The sequence below is a fragment of the Coenobita brevimanus genome, chromosome 109 (genome assembly GCF_032717465.1).
Source record: "Coenobita brevimanus isolate Jiangsu-jjx chromosome 109, ASM3271746v2, whole genome shotgun sequence".
Lineage (NCBI taxonomy): Eukaryota > Metazoa > Arthropoda > Malacostraca > Decapoda > Coenobitidae > Coenobita > Coenobita brevimanus.
In genome coordinates this window covers 11,213,581-11,231,558 of record NC_137062.1, presented here as the reverse complement: position 1 = coordinate 11,231,558, position 17,978 = coordinate 11,213,581, and the positions used below count along the sequence as shown (strand labels likewise).

General features: G+C 41.6%; 1 non-coding gene across 1 annotated transcript; it reads left to right on the top strand.

The window, feature by feature from the left end:
* Positions 1 to 17,099: 17,099 nt before the first annotated feature.
* Positions 17,100 to 17,218, top strand: LOC145417229 (5S ribosomal RNA). Its single transcript, XR_013900446.1, has one exon. It is a non-coding gene; the product is annotated as a 5S ribosomal RNA (ribosomal RNA).
* Positions 17,219 to 17,978: the final 760 nt, after the last annotated feature.

Here is a 17,978-nt window from a genome sequence, read left to right as displayed (position 1 = left end):
ACTTTATACCTCTATAATTTCCTCATTCCAGAGCATCACCCTTCCCTTTATACACATTTACAATTACACTCTTCAGCCAATCATCTGGGACAACACACTCATAATTAATCATATTTATCTGGTCAATGATTAACCTCACCCCTATATATCCTGAGGCCTTCAACATTACGGCAGTCAATCCAGACACACCTGCTGCCTTCCCCACCTTCATCCTGCCTATTGCCTCACTCACAGTAGCAGCATCAATCAAAGGCCAAGGGCCAAACACTGGATCTGCTGGCTCCAAACCTTCCCTGTCCCAGTCAAACTCTTCAATCAACAACCGGCTATAATGCTCTCTTGATGCATCTTTAAAATCCTCACTGTTCACCACTACCCTTCCTTCATCATTCTTCACACACTGATCACCTACAATATCCCGATTAACCTTCTTCATCTGATTTGCCACCTTAAATATCAAATTTTTCCTTTCCCCATGATTTAGGTTATCAAGTAAAAGTCTCTGTGACTCAGACTTCGCCCTGTATACCTCTCTTCTAGCCCTACGCTTGGCAGCCAAGTATTCCTCCTTGCTACCACTCTTCCATTCTCGGAAATGCCTTCTTTTCTCCTTAACTGCAGCTCCTACACCCTCATCCCACCACCAAGTTACTTTATGTCTTGGTGGGCAAAGAAAAGGTCACAGATTATCGCTGAGCTGATTTCACTAGGCTCAGAGCGCTATTTGCAACTACAGATTGTAATCAAATGTCTTAAACAGATGACATAAACCAAGCATGGGAAAAATCACCAAAAAATTTAATGAAGCGTTAAAGTCGTGTGTGCCACTACGTAACAGGCGTCCAGTTGATAATAGTAAACCAAAATGATGATCCAGTGAAATTAAATGTAATTTAATAGCCAAAAAATAGGCATACCATAAATATAAAACTACACAATTATGATGATAAATTACAGTATGAAAATCTACGCCACATATCGAAAAAAAACTTATAAAACAAAGCAAAAGAGCACTGAAGCTCCACATTACTAATACGTGCAAAACAAACCCTAAAGAATTTTAGTTACATTAAAAAGAAAAAGGTTATGACTACATCAATAGGCTCTCTAGAACCGAACAATGGCAAACACACTGAAAATGAGGTCGAAATTGCGAACATTCTTAATGATTACTTTGCGTCTGTTTTTACAGTAGAAAACACCACCAGAAACTTACTGTTACCCACAGACCAAGCAAATAGCAGTCCTTAGTAACTATGCTATCCATATTAGCCATATCCTCTCAGTCATAAATAATACAAATATAAACAAAACCCCTGTCCTTGATATAATATCACCGAGAATTCTCAAAGAAGCAAAAAAATGAGTTACTGCTGCAACTTTCTCCTTTATTCAGTAAATCGTTAAGTACTGGGAAAGTTCCATGCGAATGGAAACTAGCAAATGTAACACCAATTTTAAAAAAAGGAAACAAGTCGCACCCAGGAAATTACAGACCAATCAGCTTAACATCAATAGTGTGCAAGTTAATGGAAAACATCATAGGAGGTAAAATAGTTAATTATGTGGACGAAAATAATAGCCTATAATTAAAGACTCGCAGCATGGATTCAGACATCGTTGTTCATGCTTAACTAACTTACTGGATTTCTTCGATGATGTTTACAAATCATATGATGACTCAAGATCAGTAGATATAATTTACCTCGACTTTCAGAAAGCATTTGACACTGTCCCTCACAAACGTCTTATGAGCAAAATAGCAGCACATGGAATAAAAAGAAATACACAGAAATGGTTACAAGACTGGCTTTCAGACCGAAAACAGCGAGTTGTGATAAACGGAAAGGAATCCAAATGGCATAATGTGACTAGCGGCGTTCCCCAAGGCTCAGTACTTGGACTGATACTTTTTATTATCTATATAAACGATAATGATGAGGGTCTAAATTGTAAAGTATCCAAAATTTCAGATAATACTAAAATAACCAGTAAAGTAATTTGAAAATTACAGTGGCAGGAGTTACAAAATGACCTTAATAGTTTAACAACCTGGGCAGAAAAACGGCAAGTGAAATTCAACACAGAAAAATGTAAAGTACTTCACACTGGAAGTAACAACGTCCATGCGAATTACAGAATGAATAATATCAGGTTATCAAGTACAGACAAAGAAAAGGATCTTGGTGTGATAATATCAAATGACCTAAAACCTAGTAAGCAGTGCACCGAGACAGTTAAAGTTGTAAACAAGCTGGTGGGTTTTATTGGAAGAACTTTCGAGTTTAAATCGGAAAAAGTCATACGTTTAAATCGGAAAAAGTCATACTTGCCTTGTACAACTCATTAGTGTGTCCCCACCTTGAGTATCGTGTGCAATTCTGGTCTCCATACTCCAGAAAGGACATAGAAAAATTAGAGAAAATACAGCAAAGAATCACAAGATTGATACCGTGACCTAGAAACAAACCATATGAGGAACACCTTGAAGAATTTAAATTATTTAGCCTAACGAAGCGCAGGTTAAGAGGTAACCTTAATGAAGTTTTCAAAATCATGAAGGGATATGACAACTTAGACATGAATAAATATTTTGAAACAGACCAGTCGAGTCAAACCAGAAGTAATGGCTGCAAAATTATGGGAAAGCGTTTCCAATCCCATGAAGCAAAATACTTCTTTTTCAACAAAGTCGTAAAAATCTGGAACAGATTACCCTCAGATACCGTGAACAGTATCTCAGTTAAGACATTCAAAAACAAAATAGGCAAGTATTTGCACGAGAATCCTCAGCTGACTCTTTTTCTGTCCGAATAACTTGCTTCCATAGGTACGTGTAAGTTCATTCCCCTTTTGTCTACAAGACGCCCCATAAACAACGTGCGTTGCATCACGTCATTTTATATTTTCCAATTTATTCAATTCAAATAAAGTAATATACGCACAGATTAGGATCTACACAGATAGTCCTGAGTTAACGGTCACTACTCTTATTTCCGACCTGTGACGGGCTGCTGCCTACCTTAAAAGCACCAGGCAAGACTACCACCCCATCCCTAAACATCCACACTGTGCACTGTGCAGTTCACTCATGTTTACAAGACACCCCGTAAACTTAACATACCCATACATAGCATCGCGCTACATCATTATACATTCTTCGATTTACTCAATGCAAATAAGGTAATATACAGTAACCACAGATTAGGATCTGCACATATAGCCCTGAGTTAACTGCCACTACTCTTACTTTCGACCTGTGATGGGCTGTGGATCACTGAGAGTCCCTATTAGCCAAGTGACCACCATCAGGATTTTTAAATGTACCAGGGGTCACTGCTTCAGGAGGAAACTTGCGTACTTGTCCCACATGGGAGAGTTCCTTGTCTCAGTGGAGTTAACGGAGCTAAGGCCTGACTGACTGCTGCTTACCTAAAAAGAGCCACGCACGGCTGCCACACAACCCCTAAACATCCACTCTGTGCACTGTACATCCACACTGTGCACTGTGCAGTCCCCTTTTGTCTATAAGACACTTCATCTTATATATTTTTCAATTTCCCCAATTAAAAGAAAGTAATATAAGCACAGATTAGGATCTGCAAAGATAGCCCTGAGTTAACGGTCATTACTCTTACTTTCGACCTGTGATGGGCTGTGGATCACTGAGGGTCCCTGTTATCCAAGTGACCACCATCGGGATTTTTTTAATGTACCAGGGGTCACTGCTTCAGGAGGAAACTTGTATACTTATCCCACATGGAAGAGTTCCTTGTCTCAGTGGAGTGAACGGAGCTAGGGCCTGACTGACTGCTGCCTACCTTAAAAGAGCCAGGCAAGGCTGCCGCACCATCCCTAAACATCCACACTGTGCACTGTGTGGTTTCCACATTATGTCCACAGACGCCCTATTAACTCAACGTACCGGTTTATAATGTCATGCTGTAACTATTAGCTCATTTGATTACTTTCTCTTTCAGGTTACTCAAACGGGTGGCTTTTAGACAAAGTATTAAAGGATGTGACTTTTCCTTTCCAGTATTTCCTGTGATATTTCCATGTCAGTTTTTCCATGCTGCATGGTGGTTTTTCTCACTTTTTCCTGGAGGGTTTGGGGGTGGGGGGAGCCTTCTTGCTTTACTATCCTTATCCTTCAGCATGTAGAGTCAGATATTGTAGTCATAGTTTTCTCTGTAACAAGCAGACTCGAAAAGATCATAAGGTCTGCTGCTGTTTGATTTCCTAGATAATCCAATGTAATCCTATGTAATTCCCTCTCTCTCTCTCTCTCTCTCTCTCTCTCTCTCTCTCTCTCTCTCTCTCTCTCTTGCCATGTGCGGTAAAGGGTACTGGATAGTATGTTTAACTCACAGACAAGAGGCCATCTTCAACCTGAACATAGTCATCAGACAACAATTACAGTTTAGACTCATCACGTGCTGGAAGGGATATGGGAGACGCATTTACCTTCAGACGAGGAGAGGCCACTGCTAACCAAGAGCAGATCGTCTGGCGTTGATATAATTAAATGAAACCAGTGACAGCGTCACTGGTCAGTATGATGGGTATTTAATATCGTTCTTGTCTCCAGTAGACGAATAAGCTTAACAGAGGATGATCCTTCATAATTATAGATGAACATAATTTCTGAATAAAATTGTGAAGTATTATTCTGATTAAAAAGATAAATACGTCATCTTAGTGATGAGGTTATAAAGGTTCTTTTGAGCTGAAAGGGATAGAAACTAACTTCTTTTTCATTCCTGACAACCACAGGTGATTTTCGAAAGCTTGTGAAAGACCTGTTGTAGCAAAAGGATCAGAAATAATCTTCATTTACATGTTCACTTCGATGGCGGCATTGTAGTCTGTCTTCTTTCCCTTGACGGAAGTGGACCACTCCCACAGCTTGAATGCTACGTCGTGGCTACATGAAATTCGATGAGCCTTAGTTATGAGGCAGAAAGAAATCTCCTTGGTTACCAGTCAAAGCAATCTTGACGTTAGATTCGACTTGGTTATCAGTCGAAATGACAGAGATTAGGGATCTTTGTGAGGTTAGTGCAAATGAATCATAATACTCCTTCCATTTCTCCCATACCCTCCCCCTTTCCATCACCTTTTCCTCATGTCCCTCCTTCTGTTGTCCACCTTTCCCCTGTTTACTCTTCCCTCTCTCACTTTTTCCCCAATACCTTCTCGTGTTCATCACTACCCTTCCTTTTCCTCATCCCATTAGCCACTTTTCCTCAGTTTCCTCTCCCTTTTCGCCGATTTTCTTCAACTTCTTTCTGTTCGTGAAGGGATTAGTCACTAGCACCATCCACGTCAATACCCTCCGTTACCACGGTCGCTGGCCATTGAGGAGGGAGTGGACGTGTGTGCGTGATGAATGCAATAGGACAAGCCATCTTCAGGCCATGCCCGGTGGTCCACTTGCAGTTACCAGTGTTGTGGGTGTTATTGTACGGACACCAATTAAGACATCCAAGGCTCCGCTGGGGACGGGTCAAAGCACTGCTGATAGACTGCACACAGTTAAGCACAGATGAAGATAAGAATGGCACCAATACAAAGGGGACACCAATAAGCACGACATTGGCACCAATATGAATGGACCTGACCATTAAGGAAGGAGGACGCCTGTGAATGATTAATCCAGCAGGGTTCAGCCTTCATCATTCACAGAGCCAGCAACACTCTAGTGGCTTTTACCAGGGCGTTGCGGTTGACGGCATAAGTGACCATTGGGATTAGTGGTCTGTGGAATCGGAAGGTGGCAGGGTATTATGTAAGAGGATGGCGGGATGAAAGAAACACTGCTATACCATAGCAAAGAGGCTTCTGTATCTCAGTGTTCTTTGGAGCTTTAGCAGTCAGGTGTAACTATAAAATCACTTCCTTTGTAACATCATATGAGCCAGTCTTATAAGGACTAAGCTATTCCCTCCCATTCAGCTACAGCAACAAGGTCCTTCAAAGCACGTTCTTTAGTTCTCAGATGTGAACGAGTAGCTGGCCGCGGTGGAGGTATGAGCTTCTCCAGAGCAAGGGAGGCTAAGAATATTTGGGTAGCCAACACACTGGTAGTTTACTTGAAACAAAAGCTTGGGACACACATCCTGAAGCAGGCTGGTGAAGTAAGCCTACGGGTTCTTGAAAAACTCAAGGATGTGAATTGCTACATCAACTGTCATATTGAACTCAGAAAAACAGGCGAGACATCAATAGAACTATCTGATGGTCACATACGGCGGAAACAACGAGACTGGCCGAGAGCTATAATATTTAAGCAGTAAATGTAGGAGATATCTAATGGAAAAAATACCGGTAAATAAAGATGTTTGTCAAGCAGACACACCTGTGCTAAATGTATTCACTGCATGACTAGAGGATGATTTCAGAAGTGTTGGCTGGGATGGGAAAAGATCTGACTTAAACAAGTGAACGAATGAACTGCCACAGAGGCTTGTTCATTCAATTCCAGTGAAACGGGGGAGAAGCTGCGAAAAATCAGTCTCTCTCTCTCTCTCTCTCTCTCTCTCTCTCTCTCTCTCTCTCTCTCTCTCTCTCAATAAATCAGAAAGGATGAATGATAGAATGAAGGCGCCAGTGCATATTAATTACTTTTGATTAATTAATTAATTAATTTTGAAATTTAAAAATAATGATGACAATTATTCGCAAGAGGAACAGAAGTTATCACTGGGTCTTAAGGTCGTTGTCATCATCGTCGTCGTCGTCACCACCATCATCATCATCATCTCCAGATTTAATTTCCTCCACTTGATAACCTCAGTCTTTCGATCAACTTCCCCCCATCTTTTCTTGCCTCCTCTCCATTTTCCTCTATTATTTATTTTTAGAATATTGGTCCCCTTTCTAATTTCCTCTCTTTCTTCTATTGAAATGCGATATTAATCATTATAAGATTGGTTAGAATGGAACACAAAGGGAGTTTCATCTGTACAAGTGACAAATGCCTCAGACATGTCTTTATGGGTGATTTATGTCAAGTTCCGGGGGCTCACACGAGAAAGATTTAGATCTGCACTAGAGATGTGCCGGTACCATGATGTTGGCCGATACCGATACCGATACCACTTTTCAGCCGATACCGATACCGATACTGATACCCACTTTTCAGCCGATACCGATACCGATACCCCGACACTAGCAAATAGCCGATACTTTGCCGATACCGATACCGATCTTCCGACATTAGCAAATGGCCGATACTTTGCCGATACCGATACCGATACCGATACATTTTTATTTTTATTTTATTTATTTGAATTCATTTTGATTTATTTGATGCCGGTAATGTGAGTGTTGTTGATGCAGGAGCAATATAGTAATTGATACATAATATTAGTATATGATAATGTTACATCATACATGTAATTATAAGGTAATACAATATCATAACCATCTGTTTATCAGTGTCATGAAACATGAGTATCTTGAATCACATAATAAAACAGAAAGTATCGGAGTATCTTCCATATTTTCACCTTGCTGATCCGATACCGATACTACAAAAAAAGGCCGATACTACCGATACCGATACCGATACCATCGGCACATCCCTAATCTGCACAGGTTGTAAAGAAGACAAGACTCACCTCTCCCACTGTATCACATACCTCTTTCCCTGAATAAACCCCTATACAATGTTTTCTTTCATATCCATGTTGCGAAATTGAAAGGTAAAAGGGAACATATTTCACCACACACACACATACCAGAGGCAAGGACGCGGAGAACGGGGGAAAGAGCAGCGTTACACTACGACGAACAATTATCTTGTTACCACCACATAAAAAAGATCTACAATTCTCTCCTCCAATTCAAGGACACGTAACTGTGATATCATGGATGCAAATGCCAGACACTATGTATGAATGATTTTTTATTATCCAAAAACTAATTTTGTGTCACTGAAGTGTTGTCATACTTTCATGGCAGTGTACAAAGGCAGTATCCTCTTTGATATACAAACACCATCCGACACCTTCGCCATTTTAAGAATGCCCTTTTAAGATTAAAAAAAAAGAAAAAAAAAAGAAATAAATTGACACAGCTCTTGTGTCTCAACAATCTACCTACTAACCGACCTACTTACCTGTATCCTTAACTACCTACCTTCCAACATATGCGGTCCTCTTTAACTATTTTTTCCTTTGTCTATTAAGTATGAAGCATCTCTCACTCACTCCCTGACTCTCTATCTCTATCTCTACCCACTTATTTTACCTAGCCGTATTTCCAACTCTGTTGTGAAGGGTGGTTTCCAGCACTGTAGCAGTGAGAAGCAGGATAATGATGATGATGATGATGATGATGATGGCAGTAAGAAGTGTCCACACTAGTGTTCACTTAACGTCCTGCCCTCACCAGACCCATACCGTGTTATCACAGGGAACAAGACGACCGTAAACACTGATCTAAATGTTGTCCTATCTTTAACCCAGCTCTCCCCTCCCTTCCCTTCACTCTCTCGTCCCTCTTCACTGTCTCATTTCCCGTCTAGCAGCCACCACATACATCATCCCTGACTCTCTCATCACCCTCCTTGACATGAGTCCATAAATTTAACGTTACTCTCCCTTCGCTTAATTTCATTGAGCGGTTCTCCTCGTGCCACTTCACTCCATTCCCTTGTTCACCCAACCAATGCGTATTTTGTCTAACCTCCTGCGGTCTATTCCCCACACCACACACACACACACACACACACACACACACACACACACACACACACACGACCTCTTTTCAAACACAAGCCTGCTCATCAAACTCTCTCTCTCTCTCTCTCTCTCTCTCTCTCTCTCTCTCTCTCTCTCTCTCTCTCTCTCTCTCGGCCATGTTGTTCTACCAATCTTAATGTTTCCTCTTTCTCCTCTGGAACCAAATTAAACCTTTAAGACCAGTAAGATTATATTCTTCTTTATAGTTTCCTGCTAAATATTTCTCATTTTCAACCAACACTCTCATTTTAGGCTAATTCTCATCATCAAACATTCAAACGACTGGTAGGATTCAGCAACAGGATATAGAAAAACATAAATTAGAAATATGGGTTTCATCACAGTGTGAAGCTTAGAAAGGCCCCAAGTAGAGAACAAGATAAAAAAAGCTATGTTTACCACCTCCACGTCGAGAACTGTATGGCAACACGAATGATGTCTGGAGCATGGAAGACTAAAGTATTAGATGTCCACGAGTTGAGGAGGCCAATCTCCCAAACAGAACCCTTCCCCTCCCATGCGCTCTCTCTCTCTTTCTCTCTCTCTCTCTCTCTCTCTCTCTCTCTCTCTCTCTCTCTCTCTCTCTCTCTATCTCTCTCTCTCTCTCTCTCTCTCTCACACACACACACACACACACACACACACACACACACACACACACACACACACACACACACACACACACACACATGTCACATTAATCGTCACAAACCATACATTATATACCAGACTTTGTTTATCTATCGGCCATAAAAACGCCAAATATCCTTTCTTCAATTGTTCTCTTGTGGCCATATCGGTACGTTTTGCATGTGTTGAGTTACAGGTTACTGAGGCAGGCAAGGTTTGGTTTGGTTATGGTATGTGGTGGTGGTGTTGAGTTACAGGTTACTGAGGCAGGCAAGGTTTGGTTTGGTTATGGTGTGTGGTAGTGGTGTTGAGTTACAGGTTACTGAGGCAGGCAAAGTTTGGTTTGGTTATGGTATGTGGTGGTGGTGTTGAGTTACAGGTTACTGAGGCAGGCAAGGTTTGGTTTGGTTATGGTGTGTGGTAGTGGTGTTGAGTTACAGGTTACTGAGGCAGGCAAGGTTTGGTTTGGTTATGGTATGTGGTGGTGGTGTTGAGTTACAGGTTACTGAGGCAGGCAAGGTTTGGTTTGGTTATGGTGTGTGGTAGTGGTGTTGAGTTACAGGTTACTGAGGCAGGCAAGGTTTGGTTTGGTTATGGTGTGTGGTGGTAGTGTTGAGTTACAGGTTACTGAGGCAGGCAAGGTTTGGTTTGGTTATGGTGTGTGGTGGTGGTGTTGAGTTACAGGTTACTGATGCAGGCAAGGTTTGGTTTGGTTATGGTGTGTGGTGGTGGTGTAGAGTTACAGGTTACTGAGGCAGGCAAGGGTTGGTTTGGTTATGGTGTATGGTGGTGGTGTTGAGTTACAGGTTACTGAGGCAGGCAAAGTTTGGTTTGGTTATGGTGTGTGGTGGTGGTGTTGAGTTACAGGTTACTGAGGCAGGCAAGGTTTGGTTTGGTTATGGTGTGTGGTGGTGGTGTTGAGTTACAGGTTACTGAGGCAGGCAAGGTTTGGTTTGGTTATGGTGTGTGGTGGTGGAGTTGAGTTACAAGTTACTGAGGCAGGGAAGGTTTGGTTTGGTTATGGTATGTGGTGGTGGTGTTGAGTTACAGGTTACTGAGGCAGGCAAGGTTTGGTTTGGTTATGGTGTGTGGTGGTGGTGTTGAGTTACAGGTTACTGAGGCAGGCAAGGTTTGGTTTGGTTATGGTGTGTGGTGATGGTGTTGAGTTACAGGTTACTGAGGCAGGCAAGGTTTGGTTTGGTTATGGTGTGTGGTGGTGGTGTTGAGTTACAGGTTACTGAGGCAGGCAAGGTTTGGTTTGGTTATGGTGTGTGGTGGTGGTGTTGAGTTACAGGTTACTGAGGCAGGCAAGGTTTGGTTAAGTTAAGGTTTGTGGTCTTGGTGGTTGTGGTTACTGTTGCTGAACGTCAAGTTGACTACTAGTAGTGTGTGATGTGTTCCCCATCTTGATGAATGACTTTGGAGAGCAAGAATGCTTGTATGTGTAAGCACAATAAAGGAAAGTAATTCATTCTCAGCTGCAGTTTGCTGACTCGTCGTCTCTACTTCCCTCTGTCGCCTTAGCCCTGGGCGAGAAATTAAATCTGTAGAGTTGTAGAATAACATGGTTCGCTTACCTCTCTCTCTCTCTCTCTCTCTCTCTCTCTCTCTCTCTCTCTCTCTCTCTCTCTCTCTCTCTCTCTCTCTCTTGTAAAGTGAAAGATGTCTTTTACTATTTTGTGTGCCATGGTTATTCTTTGGCCTAAACATTTCCTTGAATATTTTTCAAACTTGAGTACCCTGTGCTTTACGTGGGTAGATAATACATTGTACTGAAAGACTCTTAAAACATACCCAGTAACGGTTTGTTCTCACCAGTAAAATGCAGAAGTGAACAAATGGCACAAATTTTCACTGATCCACAACTTTAGCAATTTATGTGTAACAGTAAAGAGAGATGTGCCAGAAGCATAGACGTACATCGGTGTAAATAGCATCATGCTGTTTCTTTCACGGGGAAACATGACTATCCGGTCATATTAATAACTATACAACCGAATAACCATAGCGGAAGGAAAGTAACTAGAAACGCTGAGCCGTGTCGCTGACTTTAAAAATCCATTCTGTGACATTGTGCATGGCTGTGGGGATGATAGTTTTTATTCTCGGATTTCCAGTAATAATTGATATCCAATCCAATCTCACTCCTTCCCCCATTCCATTCCTTCAACTTCGATTATTTTTTTTATCCATCAATCCATCTCGCAAGAAGAGCGTCTTCCCTCCGTCAGATAACGACCCACTCGCCTCTGGGCTTTTAAGGTCTGAGTGGTCTGGGTGATGGCATCACTAGCCCTGATGGGTCAACCTGAGTCTTCCTTTATTTCCATTCCTACCACTCTCTCCCACACTACGGCAGTAATTCCTCACCGTGGAAAGATTGTCACGCAGCTCAAATACTTGTGTGCACAAACTGCTCCATTTTGTTCACCCACTTTCGAATTTACACTTACACACCTATCTCTCCGATAAAGCATTCCTGCAATTTCTCCAATAATTTGCCTATTTCTCGTACGTTCACTTACTCATTATCAGATTCTTCGTTGGGCACTTTGTCATCATTATTAAGAGTAACAGCGTGATATGAAAATAAACAGGAAGACAAAACAAGCTTTTCATATGCCGTCCTACTGGCTGTTCCTGCTCTGTCCAACCCAGAAATGTTAGGAATATCCCCTCTACATCTGGCTGTCTCTACCTCGTCTCTGAATGGTCGTGTTATGTTCTTTGTCTACCATATCCGCAGAAAAGACATACCCTTAGACAGGAACTCTCTGACATGTGGCCAAGAGAAATACTGCAGTTCATGATCATTTTTACGAGTTTCACTTCAGTTCACATTTCCATTTACTCCTCACTCACACACCCACACTCGGTCCACTGTCCAAATATTCTGCAACGCTCACACCCTCACTCCCACACATCAGGTCCCGCCCTGCAGTGTCAATAGTGGATATTTACGAGACTAGCAGGCACACCATATATGGCCATCCATATTTTCGAATAAGGGGAGAGATAAGAGGAGAAAAGGAACTGTATGCCACAACATGGGTGGAAGGGAAAGCAGAGGAATCGCCTAAAGATGCAATTCTCCGTTGTTTGAGTCTTCGTGATACAAAATCGATATACTCAGAAATAATGTATAAAATGAGAACTGAGAAATTTAAGCTTTTCCCTGTGTATTCCCTTCCATCGCCTTTATCAACTTGTCACACTGATTTCGTCACGAACAAGGATAACAGGCGTGAGTGAAAAGGAAGAGACGTTAGGAGGAGAAAAATAGAGAGAAAATAAGGAGGCTTGGAGTTGAGAGAGAGAGAGAGAGAGAGAGAGAGAGCGAGAGAGAGAGAGAGAGAGAGAGAGAGAGAGAGAGAAGTATTTGAGTGGGGAGAAGGGGTTGAGAGATAGAGAAGACAGGGGAAAAGGAGACATGCAGTACAAACGCAACAAGCTGAAGGTGAGAGAAATATGTAGTAAAGAACGTGAGAGAGAAGAGAAAGAAAGAATATGTAATGGTTGGGGAAAATATTGCATAAAACAGGAGAGGTAGCAGTTTCTTCACCCACTGCTGACAGCTTTATCAAAAACTTTAATAGAAAAACGTTCTGGAAAACATTATTTACTTTTTCCTTTCCATTTTTATTTTTCTCGGGTTATGTGCTAGATATCTGTCATCTTTTGGCGGGTAAGAAAAAATAAATAAGAGCTGAAAAGAAGATCCTACACCTTTAGCATTCGTTGCTGTAGATTAGCAAACTTATTTAGAAGTATTGTTAAAACTGTTTTCAGAATACATACTGAATTCTCTCTCTCTCTCTTTCTCTCTCTCTCTCTCTCTCTCTCTCTCTCTCTCTCTCTCTCTCTCTCTCTCTCTCTCTCTCTCTCACATTATCCACATTGGTGGTTGCAGTCAACAAGTTTAAGTTGACTTAAAGTTGTTTCAGTCAAGGTTAGGTTTGGAGTCACGAGTTGAAGAGACTTTCCAAATATTTAGTAAATAATTTGTTTGGAGGCCGGCCAAAACTCTTGCATAACGTTAGGCACAGCATTCTTTTATTTTCTCTTTCTTTCTCAGCCAGGATTATTCTTGACAGATAAGTCATCTGGTGATAGCCTCAACTAGATTCCAATGTGTACCAACAGTAAAAAAATGTGTTACTAGAGATATAATTTTAAGTTTTGATCGCTAGCATTGTTCTCAGCTGAACAAAATCTTCTGGTGTATACCAGAATGGTGGTAGGTGGTGGCGACCATCATCCATTCACTTGATTTTGTGCTGCCTACTTCTTCCTTTGCCTTTATCATTCTTTTTCTGTGCCTGCCCTCCTCTCTTCCTATATCTCCCATCCTTCCTGTCACTTCTTATTGCTCTTCTTTCCTTTACACGTGGCTTTACATTGAGTGACAAGCCAAATGGTTTCCTGTAAGCCAAGAAACCATTTACAACGCTGGGTGGTAACCATATAACCAACCCATAAGTGACCCTACGTGTCAACAAGTGGGTTGGTGGGGGGTTAGTGCCCCTCCCCGTAAAACCAATAACTCAAAGTCAAATGGCCAACCCTTTCGGGATTGTGGCGTCTGACAACAGAAATAGATAGAATAGTAAACCAGAATAACATTTCGACGGAAGCAAGCTCCTGCAAAGGGTTAGCACTAATTTCTTTACTATAGACATGCTATGTGTGAAACCACATAGCTCGCTTGGCTTTCTTTCTGTGGCTTTCTGAAAGTCGGCATAGTGGTGGAATCCTGGTGCAATTGAAACAGTCAGCAAACTTTGGTGGCGGTGCTGCTGCATATCTTGTGTGATTCGTTGGTTGCCACAGCCAGGGCGGAAAATTACGTGTGCCAGGCAGTTTGGGGAGCGATGAAAAAGAATATAGACACAGTGAAGGAAAAGAGGGAAGGGGAGAGGAAGCGGATGAAGGAGAGAAGGGAGATACACACCACAGGGAGTGGGGGAGGTGTGGAGGACGAGAGAGGAGAGAGGCAGGAATTGAGAGAGGTCGGTTGGAGAGAAGAATTATGCACAATGTGGGGAGGGAGAAGAGGGAGAAATATAAACACAGTGGACAAAGGGAGAAAAGAGAGCAATATAGACGCAGTGGAGAGAGTATAATGATCCGTTTTCAGTATGTTTGTTGGTTTGTCCATTTTCTACCGTCACACAGCAAAAACGTATCACTGTAGCACAATTTTTGTCAGACAAAGGTACCGTTAAAATGCTCTAATTTGAAGAATAAAACAATTTCCAGTCCAATTTTGCCACCGGTTCCCGAGTTATGACTCATTTCTGGCCTTTTGATATCGAACAACTTCGGCGGCCCTTAAGCTGATCATTTTCTTTGTGGGCACTGAAGTTACTGTAACACACCCCAAACTGCGCAACGTAGTGCAATTTTTGTTATAGTAAGGTACCGTTAAAATGCTTTTACTTGAAGAATAAAGGTTTCCAGTCCAATCGGGCCACCGGTTCCGAGTAATGACTCATTTCCGGCTTTTGACATTGAGCGGAAAGGCCGCCGTTTGAGTGTCCACCGCAGGGTCGGCCTATCCCAACTGAAGTGGGACGATACTACCCAGTGGCTTAGGCCGTGTGGTAGAGATTGTATGTAGAGTGCGCAGTGCTTGTAAGTGTGATTGTAATGTTGTAGTGGCTTTGGATGTGTGTGTAGTCTGTGAACCAAGTGTAATCGGCCCCCGCAAGCCGACTGGGTGCAAACAGACTTAGTATGCGACACTGGTTCAACCACAGCACCCTTTATGTCCGACAAAGCAGTACGTGGCCGGGTGAACTCTCCAAAAGTTTATTACCCTGGCGGAGAGCGAACCCTCGTTCTCCCATGTACGAAGACGCACGCTCTACCACCGTAACACAAAGACTCTCTCTCTCTCTCTGTAAATCAATCAGTCACTCATTTCCTGTGGCATCCCACGGGATGCATAGGGCCTCGATGAACTCTCTCCACCAATATTTGTCTCTTGCCATCTCCTTCAGGTCCCACCAACACTCCTATATGGACCCAGAGGGGGAAGAAGAGAACTGACCCTGCCCACCATCCTCTTATCTTGCTATATTTTCCCCATTATCTCCTGGAACGTTACCTGCTGCCTGCCTTTCTAGTTGTGATAAAACTTTCCATAACTCTGACTGCCTCACCTCACTTCATTTCAATTCACACACACACACACTCACACACACACACACACACACACACACACACACACACACACACACACACACACCACTCCAGCAACAAAAAGTAGTAATAATAATAATAATAATAATAAGAGTAATAATAATAATAATCTGTATCTACAAGGGGGATTGGCAATTAATTACAGTAACAGTTGTGAATAGTGAGTGTATTACCACGTAGACCCTACTTACATCTTTTTCATGTAGGTTTTCTGTCGACTACATTACTAACATAAAGATGAATACTTCCAAAATATATACAGATATAAGTGGTTAAGGAAATTGCTAGGGTTGCTGCTAACATGACAATATTTCGTGTTAAATGTGTGTGTGTGTGTGTGTGTGTGTGTGTGTGTGTGTGAGACAAACATTAATACCAACAGTCTGTGGCTGCGTTGTATTGTCCCAGAGTTAATTAATATGTCAGAGATGATTGTACAAGTCCATTTTCCTAAGTCAGTCTAATACGACGATGGCATTGCATGGCTAATTACATGTCTTTATGTAATATGTTTTGACACACACATACACACACACACACACACACACACAGCACAGACAACGGTTGGTAAGGCTTGCTGTTTTGACATTTGGTGGGACGAGTCACACAAGTGTTCTTTATGAGGCAGTACGAATATTACCTGTCTCATACATAATATTCATATTTACTAGTTTTATCATTACTTTACCAGTTTCAGTCACTGGTAATTAAGCAAAGTTGTACCTGTAAATTGTTACAAGAGTGAGTTTCATTCGTGACATGGACATGGTCACATAAATGTTTTGTTGACTATGAGCACGAGATTAATTTATTGTGGGGGGACAAGACCATGGAAAATTATGGTGAAGGAGAGGGAAGTCTGGAAAGTCTGGAAGAAAAATTAATTGAGAGAGGGTGAACCTGAGACACGAGTTGAAATAAAGCCCAGATAAGGAAGATGAACGAACCATACCAAACTTCAAGGAGAATAAAAATTAAGTTTAACCTGTGTCCATTACTAGATTTTAGAGGGGAAAAAGAATATATATATATATATATATATATATATATATATATATATATATATATATATATATATATATATATATATATTTCAAACATTAAAATGACGTCTATATTATTTTATTCGCGTAAGTTTTACATATTTCTTTTTAGATTCGGAGAAACCTCATTTACTGAAGTAGTTAATGAAGGGTGTGGTATTCTAAATCTCCTTGTTCGGAAATTCTGCCAATCCGGACCCTTCAAGAAGCTAAATGGATACCGAACAAGAAACCAGTGAACTAAATAAAACTACAGACAGAAAAGAACAAATAAAAAGTATAACTCCCATTAATATTTAATATTCAGAGAATTAGAAGGACTGACGAATGGCTGACCCAAACCAAAATTACATAAAGGAATTAAAGAAGTACAGACAAGAATGCCACGGGGACGTAATGGAGCTCACACCTATAATTATTTTGGATAACATAGCGACACGAGAGTGTATATAATACGAGAGAGTTGTGATGTGCCAACGGCCATACCACGTTGAGTACACCGCTTCCCGTCCGATCAGCGAAGTTAAGCAACGTTGGGTCTGGTTAGTACTTGGATAGGTGACCGCCTGGGAACACCAGATGCTGTTGGCATAATGTTCTCCCTACGTGTCAAGTGGGGTTGGTGGAGGATTAGTGCCCTTCCCTGTAAAACAATTAACTCTAAGCCCTTGAACACCCCGTTTGGGATACATGGCGTCTGGCAATGAATGAATGAGTTGTGATGTGTGAGATAAGTACAGTGGCGTGGTTGAGTGTGCAGGGAGGTGAGGTGAGTAGGGAGTGGAAAGGCAGGGGAAGAGAGGTGCAGGTTAGATGGTAAGGAAGGAGAGGAAGAGAGGGAATAAGGTAGCATGACAGTGGTAGTACGGGGACGAGCGAGGGAGTGGAAGGGTTGGTGGTGAGTATTATGTGAGTGGGACGGGAAGAATAATGGAGACTGAGGGTGTTGACTGGGATGTAGAGAAGAGAAAGAAGTAAGGGTATTAGTCACTTCACTCAGTCTCATACTTATTCTTTTCTTGGTCAGCTTCCTTCCTTTCCTCCCTCCTTCCTTCCCTTCATCAGTTTTACGTTTTATCCTATGTATTTTTCTCTTGAGTCACATACAGCAATTATGATCTCCATTTGTGTTCACTGTCATGTCACTTTCTTCCAACCCTTGACAGTTTTCTTCATGCATTTTTTTCCTCCTGTTATTGTTACTTCGAAAGGCTCAGTCAGTATTTTTGCGCGGCTAGGTTTACTAGTTTTCTCTCAGAGATTTTTCTTTCTTTTTTTAATTCTTGACATGACATTTCCTACTTCATTACAATCTTTACCTTCAGCTTACTCTGTTCTACAACCATGAAAT